Source organism: Akebia trifoliata, chromosome 7 (assembly GCF_017979445.1).
Source record: "Akebia trifoliata isolate Shusen 1 chromosome 7, ASM1797944v1, whole genome shotgun sequence".
Taxonomy (NCBI): domain Eukaryota; kingdom Viridiplantae; phylum Streptophyta; class Magnoliopsida; order Ranunculales; family Lardizabalaceae; genus Akebia; species Akebia trifoliata.
Window position 1 is genome coordinate 4,254,283 of NC_141381.1, and position 22,612 is coordinate 4,276,894.

At 33.2% G+C, this 22,612-nt stretch overlaps 1 pseudogene across 1 annotated transcript; it reads right to left on the reverse strand.

Annotated features, from left to right (window-relative positions):
* Nucleotides 1-1,560: 1,560 nt before the first annotated feature.
* LOC147398053 (putative RNA-dependent RNA polymerase 1) lies at nt 1,561-20,943 on the reverse strand (annotated as a pseudogene). The gene is made up of 5 exons (XR_015179721.1): nt 20,769-20,943; nt 17,723-18,279; nt 5,036-6,899; nt 3,795-3,945; nt 1,561-2,588 (listed from the first exon to the last, which is right to left on the reverse strand). The product of XR_015179721.1 is annotated as a putative RNA-dependent RNA polymerase 1 (transcript).
* Between the last annotated feature and the right edge of the window lie 1,669 nt (nt 20,944-22,612).

Here is a 22,612-nt window from a genome sequence, read left to right on the forward strand (position 1 = left end):
TTTTTGAAAATTTCTATTTTGGATAATTCATAATTTTATATTTTAAAAAAATTCATATTCATAAATATCCAATTTGGAAATTCCATTTTTTTTATTTTCCAATTTGGGAGTTTTTGCATTTTTCCTATTTAAAAACTTCATATTTAAGAAAATTTGTGACTTTCTAATTTAAAATTTTCATGTTTGTTTGTAATTTTCTATTTTGAAAAATTTATCATTATAAATTTCTAATTTGGGAATTCATCCTATATTTTTAAATTTCTAATTTGGGAAATTTTATATTCTTAATTTAGAAACTTCATAAATTGCTAATTTAGAAATTTCACATTCATAATTTTCTAACATGAAGATTTTTACAAAATTCTATTTTATCCAATTTAAAAAATATTTGTATATGTGAATTTTTAATTAGAAAAAATTGCCATGTGAACTTCAGAACATATGATATAATTAGGGTATTTTCATAAGTTTTCCCTTTTTATACGAAATTCGAGGAATAATCTAAATAATTGGAGAATCTTAAATGTAAGATTCGTTTAGCAAATCTGATATAACTTGATGATGATTGGACCCTAATTTGACTTTAGTCTTTGTATGTTGAACATAGGATAGTTTTGGATCGTAGTAGAGACTGATCATTTTGATAAGACGGGTTCGGTGTCTGACTCTTTTTGAAACCTGTAATCTGACCCCTTACTCATTTATCTTATTCATTGACCGATCTAGATCCGTTTGAAGTTATTTTTGGTTCCTACACCTAAACTAAGTGGCGACTCCCATTTTTTAAAAAATCCCAATTTACCAATTGGATTCATTTAAACATTTAGTAGAAAAGGATCGAGACGATTTCAGGAGGGAACCAAATCTAATGGCATGTAATTAGATGATAGGTTGTTAGCCTCTTTGGTCACTTTCCTTGAGAGAATCTCTACCAAACTAGGGATATGTTGGTTATTGGACATAAGTTCTAAACAATTCTCTATAGTGGACAAAAGTGTCATAGACTTTGGTAATTGGTCATATTTTATTGAATGCCATGGGACCTATGTGATCTTTGCAGGTTGGAATGGTAAAAAGGAGATTAACGAAAGATTTCTTGAAGAATAAACCACTAAGAGGGAGGGTTAAGGAGTTATTTTTCTTAAGAAAATTTGAATGCACATGGATTTAATAGTTGCTCTAACTGTCCGGACTAAACTCGAGGTTCAGCCAAGCTAAATTTAACCTTGACCGAACTTGAAGTTCAACCAGGCATAGATTTAATCCTAGTTGAACCTGAAGTTCAATCAGGCTTAAATTTAAGCTTGGCTGAACTTGAGATTCGACCAGGCTTAAATTTAACCAGGTTGGGCCTCTTCCAATTAATGAATCCCTACTTTGATCCTTTGACTAAAATTGTGTATGAAATTCTCCGCGTCGAGTCCATTCTTTAGAAATTTTAATTCTCTTGGGCTTGACTGAGGCAAAAATTGGGGTGCGTACACCCTCGTCATGAGATAAGCCTCCAACGGCATTGAAAGATTGGGTTTGAGTTCTTAAGTACTTATCAAATCTTTCAACTTGAGAAAGCCAAACTACATAATGATATTCATTCATCAACTTAAACAGTTCTAACAATATATACAACACGACACACTGATGTTTCTCGTGAATCAAGAAATCATTTTACAAAGCTAAATAGTTTTCAAGTGCAAACACACAAAAGCATGCATTTTTAACAACATAATAGGAAAAAAGAAAAAAACAGAAGGGAGAACGATGATTTCTCAACCCAACCGGAGACCACGAATGAGTTGGTGTTCAAATGACTCAGTTGTCCTCGTACTGTTGTTCTTCTTGATGGAAACCAGCTTGTCATAGACACACCATGGAAAACTGAGATAATGATCCCTCTTCATTCCTTCATTGTAGCTTCCAAAGTAACTTGGATGATAAGTTACATGATACCAAGCTGATGCCTTGGCATATAAATCATTTGTTCGAGAACCCGACTTGGTGCCCTTCTCCTCAAACCAAGTCCTTGCTTCCTTCCTTAAAGACCTCACTGCCAATCCGATTGCCTCCCCATCCTTCTTCCTATCGAATGATTTCGACACCATTATACTCCTGCCAAGGATCTCTGCCTCGGTTTTAATCTTGTAATAGTCCATTAGGTTCCCCAACTTGAAATCATACCTGCCTTTGTAATAGTAAGCTTCATCAATATAATCCTCAAACCCATCGACTTCCATGTCGTAATCATAACACTTCTTTGCTACGTCCCAAGTGAAGGATTTTATAGAGTTGGTCTGTGGTGCAATATCTTTGAGCTCTCTGAATAGCTTTCCAATTACTCGATGTGACTCATAAGTGGGTTTATCAAGCTTTTCCATAAAGTCAGGGTACTCCTTGACATGTAGATGAGATGGGATTTCAGCTGGAACACCGGTCTTTGGGAAGTCAACAGCAATTGAGAATAGCCTTGCAAGGTCTATACATGCCTTGCTCTCTGCCTTGCCTGGCTCCTTGTCGGCGAAGGCAGTGTGGGCATTTGCAATGATGCCTAAGCTGTCATTGACCATGTAATTTGTGAAGTACTCCTGAACTTCCTGCACCACAGAAACAAACATGTCACCATATCACAAATTTCTGTGCTAGAATCCAACACAACTGATATTAGATATGCATCTTTTCTTTTTTTTCTTTTGATAAAATACTTATCGAAGTTGACCTAAAATATGTAAAATCCAGCTTTAAATTGTGTTCTAAAGGGTATCTTACTTTGTACTGTCACACGAAATACCTTGAAACAGAACAATGGCAATTTAGTTTTCTAACTCACACTTCCAAGTCTACAAGAAACAGATTAATCAGTAGCTGATTGATGATGAAGCAAGAGGATCTTTAAGTGTTTCAAAAAGGTCAAAGAATGCTTCGCTTTAGTCTCCTCCACATCCTTAGAAATTTTTTAAGAGCCTCTTAATATGGTCTGCATCGCATCCCATCCCATCCCATTGTCCTTTTCCCTTCTGGGATAATCAAGAGGTTATTTTCCCAAAGCATTGCATCCACCAAGTTCACACCATAGTATTTCTCAACATGAATCAACAACTGAAAAAACTGTCATCATGAAGGTTCATGTTGAATATGCTTCATGATCTACGTACTTAGATCTGTTGCATTTATACATGTAATAGTAATGTAGCTTAAATGCACGGAAAAACAAGAAATTACAGCCTAAGCACTTGCTCTTGATTTTGACTTCTCCGAAAAGTTTTTGGATTGAGAACCCTAAAAGGGTTGATTTTTTATCACTTAACAACATCCTAAAAACAAGCAGTTGCGGAAAAAAATACAGATATAAATGTTTTTAATCACTTTCCAATCTTTTTTAAAGCTTTGGTCAAGATATGAGCAGTAAAATTTGCCAAAATATTATGGGAAAACTGACTTTACTGATGCTAAAAATCGATAAATTTTAGTTATGTTCACTAAAACTTAAGCTAATTTAACACCAAGGTAGAAAGGGATCTTTTTGTCGATATAAGCATTGGAATTTATTTGTTTCCAATAAAACATCAATGTAACAAGATGTTGACAATTACTTAGAAAGTCTTAATACTTCATAATCCAGAGCATCAAATTATTGATATTGTTGTACGCACTAAGACTTTGACAAAAATATAGTGGAAGCACAATAACTTTTACCGATAAGTATAAGATATTGCCCATAGCAATGCTAAAAACAAAACAACAAAAGAAAAAAAGAATGAGAAGTGTATGCTTCAACATATCACTCTCTTCAAGAACATTACCTCAATCTTGACATCATGATCCAAAAGAGCAGGCGGTGCCGGGGTATAGTCCATCGGTTCAATTTGGCGAGGTGGAATAAGTTCAGGGTCCCAACTAACAAAGTATATATCTCCGTCTAAATCACTGCCCGAACACTCATTTGGGTGGGGTCTACAAGAAAAAATTTAACTAACATTAGCAATCGATGTTAATGTATAGAAAAAGTTCAAGAAGTGTAGGTGATGTGAATGTACCAATAGAAGGAAACCGATTAGCTCAAAGAAGTAACTCATATAACGCAAACAATTGCTAAGACATTTTCAGTGGCATGAAAACTCATTTGGAACTTCAACAATAACATCTGGAAAACCTAAATTCTGCTGTTCTGAATTCAAATAAGTTAATCCCACAAATTCAAAAATGATAAATATCTCTATGTAGATAAATAGAAACCGTATCATCTTTCGCATAACACTATCCTCCTTACTAAGGTTCATGTTCAAGTACATAGATGTTGGCTGTATTGATTTGTGTTACATGGATTCTTCTTAAGGTGAAGTACTGATCTCAGATTCTGATATTCCATGGAGTCTATTGCGACACTCTGATTTCTACCATTTCCAATTAAATTATCCTTTGTAGCAATACAACATTACATGTCATAAGATATCCCACCATGTAGTCCATTATTATCCTTATTACAATGTAAAATAATTTTTTTTTTCCTAAATTATTTAAAAAATTATCATGAGTCCACAAATCAATTTTTTTGGGTTTGTTGACTCTAAAACACCGTACCTGTGTTTCAAACACAGGTACCTGTATCCATGCAACCAGGCACTGATGATGTAAGAGATTATATATGAAAGGAAGGAAAAGCAGAAAACAAGCATCAACAGTCATGTGGGTTGAAACTAGAAGTTTATTTACCCAATACAATAATTTCAATTCTAGAAAAATAATGAAAGTTAACCTATCAATGGAGAGGTTTCTTATTATGTATGAGGTATTATAGTTCAGGTATAGTTTCATTTTGCTACCACTTACCACAAAAGTGGATGATAAGTACAACATAAAAAATCGCACGTGACCACCAAAGTCAGCACATGTATGCAAAAAATTGAAAAAAAAAAAAAAAAGAAGCATTTAACGTAATAATACATCTGACCAGGACAAAACAATAAGCTCAATGTTAAATATAAACGATCATTCAAATATTTCTGAAAAGAAAAACTACAAAAAGAAGTCATAACTGTCTCACCTAAACCCTTTTTGCGGAAATACAACACAATCCACCATATGGTGCAAAGCAGGGACATTGACAGCTCGCAGAACACGCAGATCGCCCGGGTGCAGGCATGGATTTTTAGCAACAATAACTACTCCCTCCTTAATAGAAGTACGTTGGTATGATTCATTATATCGATCATGCCCAAGGGAAGTAACTTGCACAAATACCTGCCCGTATTCCAACGTACTAGTTTCATCTAGACATCCCATCATTGCTCTTCCGTTTGGAATAAATATCCTCGTTTTATTCTTCAGTTCCAACAATTTGGATGCCTTAAATGTCTGCAACATCATTGAAAGGAATGGTTCCTCATCAGGCTTGTAACCACACAAAAGCATTTCCCTCAAAACATTTACATTTTCTCCTGGAGACATGATCTGAAGTGCCTCTAGTGCTTTTTGTGGATCTGTTAAAATACTGTTTAGTTGATCTACAACTTCTTTTTGTTTCTTTTCGAAAATACGATCTTCAACCCCAAGAGTGGACAAAAGAGTGATCAACTGACGATTGAGGAAACAAGTCTGAAACTTACTCCATGCCAAAACATCCAATTTTATGTTCTGTGAAGTATACTTAAACATGCTTCTTCTCAAGGATAACTTCATTACTGATTTCGGATCTACAGCCACAACACCTTTATAGCCACCATATCTAATTTGAAATGCAGATGGAGAACTTTTAATGCCACACACTTTTGCTACTTTCCGTGCAAATTTCTCAGAAATTTTCCCAATTCCATCAGAGAAAACATATTTAATTCCATTCCTTTCAATCTGTATATCAGGAATAATTTCAATTTCTTCCCTACTAACAGTCAAAGTTTCTGTTGACGAACTGAAAGATTGACCAAGCCTGGCTGAATATTTTGCCACATTTCTTATTTCACGAAAATCACCCATCCATTCCCTGATTTTAGCTGCTGTAAACCCATCCCCCGAAGCAAACATCCATGCAGAATTATCCCTCAATTGACTTGATGAGAAGGCAAGAAAATCAAACTTCTTATCACCAATAACTATGCCATTTCTCAAAGTAGAAAGTATCCTTCTGTATATCTCAGTATGCTTTTTATCCTCATTTTTAGTACGTGGAGATAAATCAGTTGAACGCATTTTCTCCCCTCCCTCATCAACAAAAGAAACACGGATAAAATTATCAATCACTTCAGAATAATTGCGTAACACTCGATTGGAAACAATAACCTCAGGACCACAAAAGTACACTTTGGATGGAGTTATTTGAACCCTACGAACATACACCAATCCTTCATTCAAGGAAATAGCAGGCGGTTTAGGAACATTCTTTAATGAACGGTACTTTGCGTACTGCTCATTAAGCCATGTTACAGGTTCATAACAGCATTCCTTTAAATGATACAATTTTTCAAGGGCACGTTCTATATAGGCTATGGGCATGAACTGAGGATGAACCAACCTAAAAAAACTGGCATCAAGCGTCGGTCCCGCAAGACACCCATTCTGAACGAGGGAATTAATCTTGAAAAGGATATTATATGGCAACTCAAGTCCTTGGGGAGGCCCAACAATAGGAACTAAATCCAAACTCTGAGAAAAAGTAGAACCACTCTCCAAGAAGAATCGGCTTTCAACTTCTTTATAGTAGTGGAAGTTTTCACAATACCCGGAAGCTTGCAGTTGTAGGGAAGCTCCAAACATATGGCAGAAGACTGTCCAATACGACATGATGTAGTGAAATCAGTTGCTCTTACCCAATCATCTACTGAATCCCTAAAATAGTTTAAAGTTGGATTGTCGTATGTATGTCCTGAAGGGAACAATGAAGGTTTCTCATAAATCCGAGGCGCAGCAAGCACCTACAAAAATTTAGAATTCATGTCAGTAATCTTCTCTTATGTGCTCTAGACATGCAAAGACAGTTAAAAACAGTTACACAAGTCTTTTTTTTTTTGTTTCTTTTTAGTAAATGCAGTTGTAGCATTTTTGAAATACTTTATATGTTTAGGGATGATACTTGCAAGTATTAATATCAAAGCTCAATGTTATAATAAGCTTCAGGATTTTCCAGTTACGAACTGTGGACGGATAAATTCTCCGATCCATGAAGTAATGCCACATGTCACTAAGGAGCAGAATAATTCACCGAGAACATTCTTCCAACCATAAGTGAGCAGTTTCTTAGTAGTTCACCAAGAATGTGGGGCTCAGATAAAGCTCGGGAGAATGGAATTCCATAAAAGGAAAGGGCTTTAATCCCTGGGATTTCGGGATTTAGAAGGGACTCTTGGAAAGAGGATCCCACATGATTCTTATCCCAAAATAGAAGGAGATAAGGTTGGAAACGTGTAAAATAGAAATTCCTATTCTATAAATAGAGGGGGATCCCCACATCTAAGATACGCAAATTTTCTACACTAAAACTCTATCGAAATTTCATTAAAACTAACTTAGGCATTGAAGGCTCTGTGGAACAGGGAACAAGGATGATCTCGAGGTAATCATAAAAATCACCTATAAACTAACTACATGAATTATTCAAGCGAATCACTATATGCACCATGTTGATGTCTTCCTAGCAAGTAGCGATATGTAAGGCAACGTAGAAATCCCGCCTTACAACTTCAAGCCAAAAATAAGTAATAACATGCATACATGATGGTGACAACAACTTAAGAGGGTGTCATAAAAGGGTTGCAAGAGTCGCCATAAGATGTTGAAGTGGGTACCTCACATCCATCCTCATTTGATAGATATATTGCTATTTTATAAATGTGTCATAAGGGCATATGTGTAATTTCATTTCTTTTCTAGTTTTATATATAACCATGATTCATAGTGAGAGAGTCAAGTTCAACTCCTCCCACTTTCTCCATTCTTTTCTTCTCTAAACCCTAATCTGATCTTCTACATGGTATCAAAACTTCTCTAGTGATCAGATTTTGGTTTTCTCTCTTCTTCCGCATTTTTCTTCTTCTTATTTTCTCTCTTGGTATAAATCAGATTTTTTTATATGATTTGTACTTATTATCCTCGTTGTGATTAAAATCCTCTGTTTGGAAGATTTTTGTCTTTGTGATTGGAAAATATCCCTAATGTGATCATAGATCAAGGGATTTTCGTTATTAGTGGTTGGTTCTGGTGCGGTGTGGTAATTAGGTTTCAAATTGTGTTTTAGTTTTCCAGTTACCATGCGACTTCATCTTGAGAGGTATTGGAGATCTGCGACTTTATCTGGAAAAGATTTTGGAGCTTTGCGATTTTATCTGGAGGAGTTTTAGAACCTTGCGACTTCACTGGGATAGATTTCTATCTTTTTGGAGGTTTTTCGCAGATCTTGGCTATAAGGAATTTGTGTCGAGGAGATTTTCCGATAGTAGAAAATCATTTACGAAAATTAATTTTGTAGGGGAAGTGTCAAAAATTGTAGAGCAATTTTATTGATTCTTGAGCAATCAGTTGTTTCATCATGGAGCAGAAGACTATCTTGGGTATATCTACTAATTTGGTTAGAACTTGAATTCGCTTAAATGGACGTAATTATATACAATGGTCGAATGCCGTGGAGATATTTTTGAAGGCCAAGGGTAAGAAATTCCATCTAATCAAAGTGAAGTCTGATTCTCTTGATGAAAAAATCATTGATGTATGGGAACAAGAAGATGCTTAGATTGTTACTTAGTTGTGGAACAGTATGAAACCACAGATTAGTGTTAACTTTATGTTTTTGGATATTGTGAAGGAGATTTGGGAACAATTAAGGCACATGTATTTAGGATCCAACAATATAACCCGAATTTATAAGATCACTCAGCAGTATTTTTCCTTACAACATGATAAAACTCTAGATCAGACCTTTGCTTCATTGATGCATATGTGTGAAGAGCTGAATCAATATCAACCTATTTCCAATGATATCCTTCAAATGGAGAAGTAAAGAGAGGATATGAGTGTTATTCGTCTTCGTTCATCTCTACGATAGAGTATGATGCAATCAAGTCTCAGATTTTAGGAAGTCTTGATCTTCCTTCCTTGATAGATATTTTCTCTAGACTAAAGAGAACCACTATATCAAATAGTGGCCAAACCACGAGTGATCGCTCTGCTTTAGCTACTCTTAGAGATCGTGGTGGTCGTGGTCACAAAGGTAGTCGTGGGGGATGTGGTGGTGGTCGTGGAGGTAGAGGTGGTAGTAGAGATCCAAGGGAAGGCTGTGGAGGTCGTGGAACTCGAAAGTGTACCCATTGTGGTAAGGATGGGCACACTATTGACTTTTGTTAGGATATTCATGGGAGATCGGTTGTCCCTCAAGCATCATTATCTTCAGCTCAGGATGTTGCAGCTTACTATTAAATTTTATCAAAGCATTAAGAAGGAATCCATTGTCCTTTCTCGAGAGGAGTATGACAAGTTAGTCTCCAACTCATCAGTTATTGTTAGTTTATCCCAGACAAGTAAAGTATCTAATTGTTTATTATCATTTACGAGCCCATGGATCATTGATTCTGGTGCATCAGATCATGTGACAGGTAATTCTCACTTGTTATCATCTTTTTCTTCATATTTTTGTCAAAACGTTAAATTAATTGATGGTTTGTTTTAAAAAGTTATTAGGCTAGGAACTTTACAATACTAGTCTTTCTTTGTCTTCAATATTTTATGTTCCTAAATTTCCATTTAATCTTTATTTCTATGAGTCAACGTACAAAGAAATTGGATTTTTCAATGACATTTTTCGCTTCTCACTGTATTGCAAGATCTAAAGACGAAGAAAATGATTGGTGAATGACATGAAGTAGGTGGTTTGTATCTTTACAACAATGCTCTAGTCCCAAAATCTCTTTATTCATCTTCTAGCACCTTTCAGTGGCATTGCCGGTTTAGTCATCATTTTCCTCGTGTTTTACAGTGTCTAGTTCCTACTTTAAATAAAGACTTCATACTTAATTGTGAAACGTGTAAGTTTTGCAAACACCATCAAGTGTCTTTTACACTTAGTGTGAATTGTAGAGAGCTCATTCGTTCAGTGCATTCTAATGTATGGGTTCCTTCTCCTACTATTTCTTATTTAACTTTTAAAGATTTTGTTAGTTTTATGGATAGCTTAATTATTTTTAAGGAAGGATCATTCTGAATTGTTTAATATATTGTAGCAGTTTTATATGGAAATTCGAACCCAATTTGGTACTTCTTTATGCATTTTATGTTCTGAAAATACAAAATAATTTTTTATTTGTCATTATACTACCTATTTGCAGTCTCATGGTACTTCTTTATGCATTTTACGTTCTGAAAATACAAAATAATTTTTTTCTTTGTCGTTATACTACCTATTTGCAGTCTCACGGTATCATTCACCAATCATCTTGTGTTCATACTCATCAACAAAATGGGGTAGTTGAACTTAAAATCTGCCACCTTCTTGAGGTTGCTCATTCCTTAATATTTCATATGAAAGTTCCTAAATATTATTGGAATGAGGTTGTGCTTATTGCTTGTCATCTCATCGACTGTATGCCTACTATTATTGGAGTGAGGTTGTGTCTTTTTTGTTCATCATTTGGGTCCTAGTCATGACAAGTTAGATCCCAAGAATTGGAAATGTGTGTTGTTAGGGTGTTTTTGTACCCAAAAGGGTTACCAATGTTATACTCCCACATTATGCAAACACTTTGTTTGTGTAGATGTTACATTTTTCGAGTCTACACCATACTTCTCTATTGGGTCATCTGTTGATGTCATATTAAAGAGTATTCTTTTACATGTTCCCATTTCTAAACCTAGTCCTACTCCACAACTTCGAGTTTATCACAGGAGGAGTACTACTGCACCGTTAGCACCAACTTCTTTGTCGTCTGAAGATCTATCTTCACCTCTTGTACCGGTACCTCCTTTCGTTCAGGTAATAGATGTTGTTTCATTTTCTAGTGATTTACCTATCGCTATTTGCAAAGATACCCGTGCTTGTGTTACTAGGCATCCTATATCTAATTTTGTTTTTTATACTTCATTGTCTTCTTTAACATCTTCTTTTATCTCCACTGTCTCTCCTATGTCTATTCCAAAAAATATCCAGGATGCCTTATCTCACTCAGGATGGAAGACAACTATGGTTGATGAGATGGATGCTCTACATCATAATGATACTTAATATTTGGTTTATCTCACTCCTAAGAAGCATGTTGTTGGTTGTAGGTAGGTTTACGTTGTTAAATTTCATCCTAATGGCACAGTTGATAGATTGAAAACTCGGTTAGTTGTTAAGATATACACACAAACTTATAGAGTTGACTATGCTAAGACTTTCTCTCCAGTTGTGAAAATTACTTCGGTTCAAGTAATGATTGCATTAACTGATATGTCTGACTAGCTCTTGTATCAGTTAGATGTTAAAATGCCTTCCTACATTGTGATTTACACGAGGAAGTGTATATGGAACAACCACATGAGTTCGTTGCTCAAGGGGAGATTGGGTTCGTTACTCTATGGTTTGAAGCAGCATGGTTTGGTAAGTTTAGTGATGTGGTTCTTGCATTTAGGATGATGTTGATGGGATACAGAAGTTGAAGTCTTATCTTCAACAATAATTTCATAGCAAGGACTTGGGAAAATTGAGGTATTTTATTGGCTCGTTCAAGTCGTGGTATAAGTCTATCTCGAAGAAAGTATGTGCTAGATTTGTTAGACAGGGGCTTGGGTCCAAACCAGTGAGCACGCCCATGGACCAAAAGTTGAAACTTACAATTGAACGGGGAGATGTGTTTGATGATCCCAGTAGATACAAGAAGTTAGTTGGAAAGTTGAATTACCTCACTATCAAAAAACCAGACATCTCACATGTTAGCATTGTGAGTCAGTTTATGGAAGCACCTAGGATGCCACACTGAGTAGTTATTCAACTTATTATGAGGTATCTAAAGGAATCTTCAGGATGTGGTTTGTTTTACAATCCTAATGGTCATACTTGGATTGAGGGATATACACACACAGATTGGCATGGTTATCTCTCAGACAGGAGGTCTACCACAAATTATTGTACCTTCATAGGAGATAATTTTGTATCTTGAAAAAGCAAAAAGCAAACAGTGGTGGCCGATTCAAGTGCAAAAGTTGAATATAGAGCCACGTCTCATACTTCTTGTGAACTTATTTGATTGAGACATTTTCTCCAGGAGATTGGTTTCATAATAAAGACATCTATGAGTCTTATGTGATAACCAGGCCACCATGCATATAGCTTCCAATCCGGTATTTCAAAAGAGGACGAAAAATATCGAAGTGGACTGTCATTTTGTTCGTGAGAAGCTTCTAAGTGGTGAAATTGCCACAACGTATGTCAAGTTTGAAGATTAATTTGTTGATCTGTTTACTAAGTCATTGGAAAGTGATAGGGTTACTTTTTTGTATAACAAACTGAGATTATATGATATATATTCTCTAGGGGGGAGTGGTAGATATATCGATATTTTATATATGTATCATAAAGGCATATGTGTAATTTCATTTCATTTCTAGTTTTATATATATACCACGGTTCATAGTGAGAGAGTCAAGTTCGACTCCTCCCACTTCTCCATTCTTTTCTTCTCTAAACCCTAATCTAATCTTCTACACTATGAAGATTAGTGTAGAACATAACGTGCATTATGTTATTATTATTAAATATGACAGTATACTTTCTCTATTGAAGAAGCAAGTAAACAATACCCAATGAAAACTGAGTTAAAATAAAAATCAAAGCCACTTACAATGATGCATACGAAAAAATAGAAGAAAAAAAAATTGAATGAGACTGAGACTAGAGTTTGACTCTATGTCCTTAAGACAATATTCACCCTGCATTGGTGCTTGTAATCTTTGGCGACTGTCTCCCAAGATATAACGATTTCCTTCTTATTATAGTAGCACTTCAAACCACAATAACAATGAAACAACTATGATTTGCACTCTCTATCTCTCTATGAAACTAGTATGAAGAATGATCAAGAAAAATTATATAAAAATGCAATGAAGAATGGACTATAAATAGAAGAAACATGGCAGTTAAACACCTATTCATGAAGGGACATGGCTGTTGGAAATGGTACTACACCTATTAACATTTAATACACTTCTTTGAAGAGGTATATAACTCTTGGAAAAGATATTGCAACTATTAACATTTAATACACCTCTTTGAAGAGGTAGATAACTCTTAGAAAATGTATTGCAACTCTGAACAATTTTATGTCCACATGACTGTTATGAATAGGTTTTGGAACTACCCTATGTGACTGTTGGTATGAACTTAGATTCTATAATTTGAGACAAATCCAAACTCTAATTTATCATTCATTATTCCAACACATTCACCTCCTTTTTAGAGAGGATGATATTGTTATAGGGTGGTACTTGCATATATTCTTGTTAGACTCAAATTTGTGTTGCCCATTGACCTCACGGTTTTAGTAATTTCACTTGCACAAGGATTCCATATATTAAAGATGATTCCCAATATCGTTAGAATTAGAAATATACTCTTTAAGTTTTAGCAGGAAACCTTGATGGATAGGAATCTTACTAAGGATCTCTAGGTCCTTTATCTCCATCTATATAATTGGATCAGCATCCCATCATAGTCATAATAGTGAGAGACGAACATAATATACTCATAGGGTTTAGAACGTTGCGATATCCATCAATCACTAGAACCCTAATCGATCCAAATAGAGATGAGAAAGAAGGTGAGTCTAGAAACTGAAGAACTTGATTAGGGTTTATGCAATTCGATTCGTTGGCACATCGATTGCGAAAGACACGCCTCCAGTATAAATCTCGGATCAACGTTTTTGGCTTATGGCACAAGGTATGTACCCTGAACTTTGATTTTTAACAACATAAATAGGTTTTTGAGATATATTCATGATTCTTGATCCATTGGGAATTATAGAATAATAGTTATGTTGAAAGATTTTGTGTGCTTAAAATCTAACATCTGGTATCAGAGCATTGGTTTCTTTAATCTATATATCTTGGATTAAGGATTATTCATGTATGACTGTTGCCATAATTGTTTGGATCTTCTTTTTTAAATCTTGTAGTAATATCGGTTTTGATTGATCAATATTAAAAATTTCTAGATTTCGGTTTTGATTGATCAATGTTAAAAATTCCAGATTTCGACTTTGATTGATTAATGTTAAAAAATTCCAGATTTCCGTTTTGATTGATCAACATTAAAAATTCCAGACTTTGATTTTGATTGATCAATGTTAAAAATTCCAGATTTCCGTTTTGATTGATCAACATAAAAATTCCAAATTTCGGTTTTGATTGATCAACATAAAAAATTCTAGATTTTAGTTTTGATTGATCAAACTTAAAAATTCCAGATTTCGATTTTTATTGATCAACAATGAAATTCTAGTTTTTTGGTTTTTGATTGATCACTATTAAAATTTCAGATTTTTCGATTTTGAGTTCATACCTATGAATTCAGATTTTTTCAGTTTTGATGTCATCATTATTATGTATTTCAGATTTCGATTTTGAGATCATAGCCATGTATTTCAAATTTTGGTTTTGAGATCGTTACCTATGTATTTTAGATTTCGATTTTGAGATCATTATTATGTATTTCAGATTTTGTTTTTGAGGCCAATACCATCTATTTCAGATTTTGGTTTTGAGATCATTACTTATGTATTTCAGATTTCAATTTTAAGATCATTGCCATGTATTTCAGATTTCAGTTTTGAGATTATTACTATAGATTTTGATTTTGAATTAATTGCTATAGATTTCACTACCCTTCATCTTTACCAAAATACTCTTCATCTTTAATCAAATTTCCAACCAAACTTAACCTTAACAAACAAAAGGGGATTACCAAAATATCCTTCATCTTTACTACCAAGACTAAAAGCAATTCATCAACACTACTTTATTACCAAAACACCATTCATCTTTATGTGGATGTTGTGTATTATGTAGGTATTTTCTTTATCAAAAAAATTTCATATATCCATTTTTAAGAGGAGATGTTGCCGAAATTTCGATAGAATTATAAAATTTATAAATTTATTTAAATTGAAAATAATTATTTTTATAATTTTTTAATATAAATTTATTATTATATATATTTAGTGTAATTATATATTTATTAAGGTATTTTGATCATTTTTGGTACGTTCTAAGTGCATTATCAACATTTAGGGTATTTTGGTCATTTTACCAAAATCCGACAATAAAAAGCTATCAAACGAACATCAATTTCTAGCTTATGTATTTTTATAACGAACAAGCTTCTGCTAAATATAGCTTTTCAAGCTCTGGGTTTCTGCTTCTTCTAGAAGACAACTTCTGGAACTGGAGTTGACTTCTGTAAAGAACAGACCCTTAATGTAAGTAAAGAACGTCAGTACCACTCAAATGATAGCTGGTCCATTAACAAAGAGATTATCACCAAAGACTTACAAGGAACATGTTATCAAGATGAGTCTTTTGGAGAAATCTTTTATATATTTGGAATAGGTTATTTTGAAGTGATTATATAATTGACATTAAAATTAGTACTAAATAAAGTTTGTTCCTGATTATTCCATGTTTTCATCTATGTTATGATCATATGTTGTTTTAGATTTAAGTAATACACGAAATGTCGTGACAAGACGAATGACAATGACACAATTAAAGGTTATATCAGAAAGGGTGCTAGTAGTGTAGTATATGGAATGAAGTATGGCATAGATGACATACAACCGCCATGACTCGCATTAGTATCTAATCGAAATATGACATTATAGAATCCAATTGAATATTGGGATTATTGATAAGATTTTAAAACTCGTGATCACGTGTAAAATGTTTTGTTTATAGAATCCTAAATTGTCTTTTTCAAAATTGTTTTGTAAAAGAAAATTCACTTTAACATAATCGGTCTAATGGGTCAAGTGGGAAAATGTTAGAATCAAATTTGTGTAGCCCATTGACCTCATGATTTTAGTAATTTCACTTACACAAGGATTCTATATATTAAAAATGATTCTTAATATCATTAGAATTAGAAATATAATATTTAAATTTTAGTAGGAAACTTTGATGGATAGGAATCTTACTAAGAGAGGATCTTTAAGCCTCTATCTCCATCTATATCAGTGGATCGGCACCCCACCATAATAATAATAGTGAGAGATGTACATAGTATACTCATAGGGTTTTAGAACGTTGTGATATCCATCAATCACTAGAACCCTAGCCGATCCAAATAGGGGAGAGAGAAGGTGAGTCTAGAAATTAAAGAACTCGATTGGGGTTTACGCACTTCGATTCGTTGGCATGTTGATTGCGAAAGGCACACCTCCAACATAAATTTCGGATCAATGTTTTTGCCTTATGGCACAAGGTAAATACCCTGAAGTTTGATTCTTAGCAACATGAATAGGTTCTTGGGATATATTCATGATTCTTGATTCATTGGGAATTATAGAATAATGGTTATGTTGAAAGATTTGTATGTTTAAAATCTAACAATTCCATCAGCACAAAGACGAACGGATCAAATTACTAAGTGTCGAGCATTAAGTAGGGATATGTGTTAATTGAGAGTTGTATAGGAACAAATGACGTCTTAGAACGTACATGGGCAGGGGCGGAGCTAGTAAAGAGCTGGTGGGGGCAATTGCCCCCACAGAACTTTGAGACACCCTTATATTTTCAACTAATTACATGCCCCATTTGTCCCCTCTCCCTCACCTCTCTCCCCATTTGCCCCCACACCCTCACCTCCCTCCATTCAAGTTCTTCAACTATACAACTAATCATAGTTTGCCCCCACTACAAGAAAATCCTGACTCCGCCCTTGTACATGGGGTGGATTGTTTTGAGGATAAGACTGGTGTAAGCCTACGATAGAAAGTATCAAGAAGAGCAATGCAATGGAAGATTTTTTTTATCCCTCTCAATGATAAGCAAGCATCTGAGACTTAGTGCATACAAGCATTTTATAAGAGTATAGAGAGTTTTTTTTTTAAGATGGGAGATGTTTATAAAGGGTTACAGTTAGTTAACCGAGTATTTCTTCATCTTACGTAGATCTTCCCAACATCCTAGGCTCATACATCTATTCTTTTAAAAAAATGGTGCAATAAACACCATTTTCTTTTAGTGAAATACATCAAACAACAATATAACTTCCCCGTTGTGACCGTACGTGCGTGTGGAATCTTGCATGATGAGATACATAGCAACTCAAAAGAGTGGTGATTGTTGTTTGCATTCTATGATTCACCATAGTTGTATAAGCTAATAATGAATTCATCATATTAAAACTAACCACTTTCCAAAGATGAGCAAACTTTTTCTTTTGATCAACAAGCTTGTTTTTAATGAGATCAGTAACTCCGTAATGGTGGGAATTGAACCCAAGTTTATGGTGTCACCATCAAATCACTTTACCAACTAAGCTAGCAGAGATGACCAAAATTGAATAGGTTCGAAGAGAAGTTTGGTTTCATACTTACTAATTTAATAATCTATAGAAAATATAAGAATACAAAGATCATTATCAAACTTCAAAGATCATTTTAGGTTGTACAATGGCAATAAACATGCTCAAAGATCATTTACTTTTTGAACAATTAGGAAAAGAAATATAAAGTACAAAAAATGCAATCAAACATACACCTAATTTAAGCAAGCAAACCTGAATCAGGAGAAACTTTTTATTTCGATTCTGTTGATAACGTAGCTGGATTTGCCAAATGCGTTCATAAGAAAGTTCAAGCTTATATTCTACGTTACGATGAGTTAGAAGAAATTCCAATTTTCTAAGACCAAACCCAAAGTTCACAACAACATCCACCCCTTTCCAAAGTGCAAGAAACTTATCATCAGAGACTTGACAACCAAAATGTAGAATTATAACTTCCGAATTAGGCATCGTGGCTCTTGGCTTTGGTACAATATCATGGTCCATATCCCAAACTTTTAGAACAGACCCCGCATAGCATAGTCGTTGATTAATCAAGGTAAATATAGTTTCAGCGCTTTTAGTAGTTGTGAATTGGACTATTGCAAATGATTTTGGATGTCGCCCTTTGGTTTTGGATGGCCGAATTTTTAGTGCATAAACAGTTCCCTCTCCTGCATAGCTTTCCAAAAATTGCTTTACCACTTCAGCAGACACAAAAGAAGGGAATCCAGAAATCTGAATCGTCCTACCCATGTTCTTCGAAGTAGATTTAGTTGCAATATCCTTTCCTATAAAGACAAATAAATGATTGGTGAAACTTAAAATGTGACTTAATACATATACAAAAATTAAAAGAAATCTTCTATGGGCACCAGGAGCATCAAGAAACAATAATAATCATGTTCTCTAATTAGCATGAAAAAATCGAAAAGAGAATTTTAGATTTGTCTGGAAAAAGGGAATTTGCTTTTAAGGAAATACGAATTCCTTAGGAAAATGGTCAATGAGGAAATGAATCCCACTATTTGATTGCATTTAGGAAAATATCAAAAAGAGAGTTGGTGTCAAGCATAGTTTTAAAACTCGTCAAGTTTATTGCTAAAAAAGAGACTTGGCCTTTATTTTGTACAGTTTCTCTCTTTCAAAAGTACAATCTTCTATTTTACTGATAAAACCAGTATTTACTGATCTGGAAAAACATTAAAAAAACCATCAAATTTCAAGTTTTTATCCATTACAATATCATATTATTATTTTGTATTTGAATAGTTGAAAGTTTCTATCAATCCAAAAAAAAAAAAAGATTTGAAAGTTTCTACAATGAATAACTATTTTATGGTCATTGAAAAAAATATAACTAAATATTTTTTGTTTCAATAACTTCCCATATATAATTATAGTTCTAAATACTGTAGAAAAACTGTTTATAAGTCAAATCAACTCAATGATTTTCTTTGCATATATAACTATTTCATATTTTAATTTAGTTCTAAATATTCCAATTATGTTGCATGCTAACAACAAAGAAATGGAAGTAAATAAAAAATTTGTAAATTCTTGCTTAATTAGTAAAATAAAGAAGTCAAGAAGAAAAAGAAGAGATGAAAAATATATCTTTAAAAAAAATAATGCGAAACATGAATCTTAGCCCAAAGGTGAGCCTCATAATGAAGCATATACTTTTTGCGAGCATTTTGATCGGAGGCGTCAGCCTTAGGTATTTTTATGTTTCAACATTACACCTCATAGCATTTTTAATAAGGCTCATCCCAGCACACCTCGAGTCATGGCAACGGATCGGTTTAGTACCGTATCATTACCACTCCAATACCGATCAGAATTTTTTTAAACATGTACCCGATCTTTTACATTTCATCATTAATCCATAACCAATCCGATACGAATGCATGTTTTATTTTCAAATGATTAATGTTAAAGAAGTATAAAATTTAAAAAAATCTACTTTCCAACTAAAAATATAGAGGGAAACCAAAAAAACTAAAATGTTTTATCTATATGTATTTATATGAAATTAAGAATAAATAAAATTATTAAAATATGTTCGGATCGAATTTTTTTAAAATCTCAATCTGAAAATCCGATTTTCATGTTTTTCGGATCGGATCAGTTTGGACATTGGGTATATCTCGGATCATTGCCAGACCTACTCACATGCCTCTGAAAACATTTTTGGCCCATTTCCGTATGGGTTTCATTTTATAAAGGCTTAATGGGTCAAATTATTGGACTAGGCCTACCCTTGTGCTATAATTGGATAGAGTTGGACCAAGATGGGCTTCAACTCATTTAATTCACTCAAAGTCCACAATAATTGGAGTGGGAACCATTTAAGAACCCAGAAAAATAAGTACTTCTCATTTCTACGAAGAGGAAATGGTTCATAGATTTAAATCTCATCGGAGACCGAGTCGGATCGGCTGATTCTTAGTGGTCGCCAAGAACTGAGTCGATAACGATTTTACCCAGAGTCAGTGCCGAGTCAAGACTGATTCCTGGTCACATTGGCGAGTTGACTACATAGTTGGACAAGAATCAATATAATCAGCACCGAGTCAGAACGAGTCAAACCCTAGCCAAGTAAAGTACAAAGCCGATAGGGCTCACAAGTGGGATGTCGATCCGAGTTGATTCAGTTTCCCAGGATCGACTTATCCCTTAAACCATGGAAGGGGATTAGGCTTAGGTTTAAGTAGAATTCTTCCTCAATATCACCAATGGTTGATCATAGCTGGCAAAATAAACGGATTTCCACTACAAAGGGACTGTTAAAGGATTCTAAATTTTAGAGAATCTAGCAAAGAACAGTAATCTAAACAAAGATCACAAACTACAACAAACAAATTCACCCAAAAAAACACTTAAATCTAAACAGTGATCACTGATCACAAACTACAAGAAGAAAATCAACCAAAAACACTTTAATCGAAACACTGATCACAAATTCAACTAAAATATAGTTTAAACTAAACATTGATCACAAACTAAAAAAAATTAAAATTCACCAAAAAACACTTAATCTTAACATTGATCATAAATTAAAACAAACAAATTCACCCAAAAATTACTTTAAACTAAACATTGATCACAAAATATTAAAAAAAAAAAAAAAATCCAAAAACAGTTAATCTAAACATTGATCACAAACTAAAACAAACAAATTCATCCAAAATTACTTAATCTAAACAGTGATCGCAAGCTAAAAACAAATACTTCATTTAAAGAAGAATAAAGAGATCGTAATCAGATCCAAACTCACCTAAAAAATTCTGGAGATGATCCAATAATGACATTTCTGTGTTGGAGAGAGAGAGAGAGAGAGGAAATGTTGCCTGCGCTAAGCAACCTTGCTAAAATAAATAATGTCTCAGCTCTGAAGACAAAATAGTGCAGTACGAAGAGACCACGAAAAAGCTTTGTTTTCTCTTCTTTTTCCCTCTCTTTTGAAAGGATTTCATGCATCGCGAGACACCTTTGTTATCACTTGCTTATTTAATCTATGTATTTTAGTTGCACACCAACTTTTACTTAAAACACACCAATAATTTTGAAATTAAATGATTGCTCACAAGGGAAAATCTCCATTTCGTGCCCTGAATCTAACAAAATTTCAAATTTTGTACATTATTCATTTCAATTGCCAAAATATATTTTTCGAATAAGTTCATCATTGATAAAATACCAATAATTTTGCAATAATAGCGATCTCGTTGGTAATTTATTATAGATTCGTTGATTATAAAAATATATTTAGGAAATTAAAATGATAAATGTATCATTATTGGAACTTTGATATAAATTGCATATCCTTTTGAGAAAAATCCTATGTATAGGGTGAATATGTAATTTGATATGTTATGAGTAAAATATTGGTGTGTTAATAGAAGTTCTATTTTGATCAACTTGACTTACTTGGATTTCAAAACAGTAAAATGAGAATATATTATTATTATTTTATAAATAAATAAAAATTTAACAATTTATCAAAATTAACGTGGAGAAAATTCATATTATTTATAAAATAGGAAAAAATTATTTTCACTTTAATCAAAATATTTTATTTTCGATTTATGAGTCGTTGAATTGAATCCATTTTGGGAAGATATTTGATTTTTAACAATTTTTTTATATATTATTACCTAAAAATTGACATATATTATTAATAAATTTTCACTTTCCGTACGATCTATTTTTAAAATATTTTCATGGAATAATCCTAATTACTTTTATAAATTAAAATAAAATAAAAGTAGTCTCCTTTCGAAGTCTTTTATGATTGCTTGCTTGGTAAGGTCATTTTTATCCTACACGTGTCGACTTTTCATGGGATAATCCTCAAAACGACAAATGTGTGAAGGAAACTTCTCTTCGCCCTCTGAAGACTGAAGACTAAAAGAGTCTCACTGTTCTACTTTCCCTTAATTATATTCTTTTAAATTGAAAATAAATAACATATTTACTTTGACGTCTTGTGTGCTTATCCTAACTACATGGTAGTGGTGTCATTGGGTACCCATTTATCCGGATTATTAAAATTTTGAATTTTCTTTTTATTGGAATCAATCAGAGTCGGGTCTAATATGAAATCAAATTTTTGGGATCGGTTCGGGCTTGGCTAAATCAAATCAAAATTTTTAAGTTTTGTTCTAACAGAAAGAACTAAAATCAAATTGATCCGATTTGAAATTTCAGTTATTTTTTTAATAAATTATTATATACATGATTTACATTAACTTATATAGCTTACTTTATATATTTTAAGATATATTATTATCTTAAAATAATTATTTTGTTGTTTCTAATTATATAAAATATAAAGATACAAACAAAATTTTATTTTATTGCCTATTATATATATAAAATATAAAGAAAGAACATTTTGTTTTCTATTTGGTAACTATTTATTATAATAAAATAATTATTTTAGTTTTAATTGTGCAAATCATATGTATATATATATAAAGAAAAATGGTTGTATGTGTTGTTGACTATTTTATAAAATATAAAACATAAATATAGAAATAAATTTTTTATGAAATATAAAATATGAAGATAAAACTTTTTATTATTATTATTTTATAATTATTTATTATATAACATAGT